Raw genomic sequence first — 2,654 nt, forward strand, 5'->3', positions numbered from 1 at the left:
GATTTAACTTCATTTATGGTTCGTGTTATCCATGCTATCTCAAATGGTACTCGGATTTGTTTGCCATCCTTCACTTTATCATTCGATTTCGACTCCATCCTGGTCATAGTGACATTCCATTTGCATACTTTATGACTGTATTGGCTACTCATATGTTAGTCGATATGCCTGTTGATGAAGCACCTATCCATCATCTGATCTTCAACAATACAAATATTAATAAGATGAAGTTGGATCTGCTTCCTGAACAAGGTGGTGGTGGTGATGGTGGTCCTGAAGAAGCTGGTGTTGATATTAATATGGATGACATTTTTGAGGAACTGGATTCTGACTCAGCTAATGATCCAGATTTTGTACCATCTGATGTTGATGCACGTCTGAGTGCATTAGAAGGTAGAGTTGAGGATATAAATGTTAAGTTGGAAAACATGTCTGTTGCTCATGATTTGCAATTCAAGTACATGCGCAAATATCTTAGGCGCTTGAACAAAGGCATGCACCAACTTGATCCTTCTATTCCTGCTCCATCTTCAAGTTCTAATTCTGACTAGTTTCTATGAGACTTTTGGTATGTAATAACTTTATTACTTTGCTCTTGTTTGATTGAGTTTGAGTTGGATTCTATGCTGGATATTTGTTTTTCATGTAAAATTTATGCTCGATATCTGGGATGCTATCTTGAGTATCTCTATGACTCTTTTGCTATACTCTATTTCCTCCTCATGTTTACTCTCATTCCTTTATTTAGTTCTCCATTGTCATATTATGACAAAAAGGGGGAGAATGGTTTGTTGTTAATGTGATTGTGAGAGGAGTAGCATTGGTTATGTTACTCAGGGGGAGTGGGGTGTCAAGAAGAATATATGTTTGATCTTGTTTCTTGTTGAATGTTGAAACTGGTTGAATGTTAAATGTTGATTATTGATTTCTCTTTAACCAGTTGTTTTACTTTATGTTTATCTTGGTTATGTGTTTTGTCACTAATTTGACAAAGGGGAGATTGTAAGTGCTATAGTTTATATCCCTGTCTGTTGTCAAATTTGTGGTGCCAAATATCCCTGTTTGTTGTCAAATTTGTGGTGCCAAAATCACTGTTATGTTATATATAACCCGCTTAAGTGAAGCTCTCTCAAGGATCAACATACATGAACAAGCTAAGCTCACATCAAGCAAAGCTCTCAAGTACAAGACTCGGGATCTTGAATGAAAGAACTGATCACAAGACAAGACTCTTGAATGCAAGAACTGCTCACAAGTCTCAAGCTGAAAAGAAAAAGAAAGTACAAGGCAAGACTCAAGCTGAACTCAAGACTCAAGTGAAACTCAAGCCACTTTCATGATTGAGCTACTTCAAGGTTTAGTCTACATCAAGACTTCAAGGTTCATTCTTCATGGTCTCTTGTTTCAATGTCCATACTTCATGATTGAGGTTTGTTTGACCATAGGATGACCTTAGAAGTAGGTCATTTCGGATACATAAGTCGAATATTATTTTTCATGTGATTGGTCTGTTCTTCGACAAGTTTAAGTCTGCTTCGACTAGTCCTAGACTTGCTTCGACCGGTCTAAGAAATCCTCGACCAATCGTAAGTTTGTTACAAATTACGGATAAAATTGTTAGCCTTCGACTAGTCCGAAAATCTGTTCAACCAGTCGTAAGAATAGTGTCATCTTCGACCACTCGTAGAATCTACGACTCGAAGTCCAAAGATATTCAGGACCTACGACTGCCGAAGGAAACCTACGACCATCGTAGGTGACCTACGACCAGTCGGAGGGCTACGACCCGTCGTAGAACGGTCTGCGCTTATCCCGCCTAATCTTTCAAATATTTAGATGGCTTGACTAGTCGAAGAGCACTCTGGAGTCGAAGACTCGATCTTTTCACCTATAAATAGAGCACGAATCTCAGAAGAAATCATCGATTTAATTATAGTATTAAGCCAATCTTCGTCGAACTTCTGAGAGATAATTCCGTGCTCCATTTAAGCTAAGTGTGCTTATTTAATATCTTCTTTCCTTAGCTTTATTTTAATGGATTTTGTTTCTGTTATTCCAATCTGATTTGAAAAGAGGAATTGTTATTCCCTTTCTTTGGAATCAAAATCAATTAAGGCAAGCCCTGTTTGGTTTAATTTAAAATCAATTAGATCTAGAACCATTGTAATCGAGTCTTGGACATTGAACTTGGACATTCAATCATCTACTTTGATTTGGTTCTACCGGTTTACAACGAAGAAGATATTCGGTATTTTACATATTGTAAATTCCTTTCTATTATTTTGGTTTCTTTCAAGATTTGCCGGAAAAATCTTGTTATTTTGGTTATCTGAGGAGAGCCAGGAAAACTCAGAAGTGGGGGTTTTTAATTGTGTAAGCCCACATACAAAGACACAATTGTAAGGGTTTTGGGTGAACCTGGGAAAACCTATCTTTAGTGAACGCTAATATCCCTGTGTGAGGATATTAGGAGTGGAGTAGCTTTTTGTGTGGTGTTGGATAACAGTTGGTGAACACACAGGCGAACCACTATAAATCCTTTGAGTTGTGGTTGATTGATTTATTCTTTTAATTGTTTTTATTCTTTTTGTGGGATGTATGTATGGTGGTGAATGTTGTAATTATTTCAAGCTTTGTGAGAATGTTGTAATAGC

This window comes from Magnolia sinica, chromosome 17, assembly GCF_029962835.1.
Source record: "Magnolia sinica isolate HGM2019 chromosome 17, MsV1, whole genome shotgun sequence".
Taxonomy (NCBI): Eukaryota; Viridiplantae; Streptophyta; class Magnoliopsida; order Magnoliales; family Magnoliaceae; genus Magnolia; species Magnolia sinica.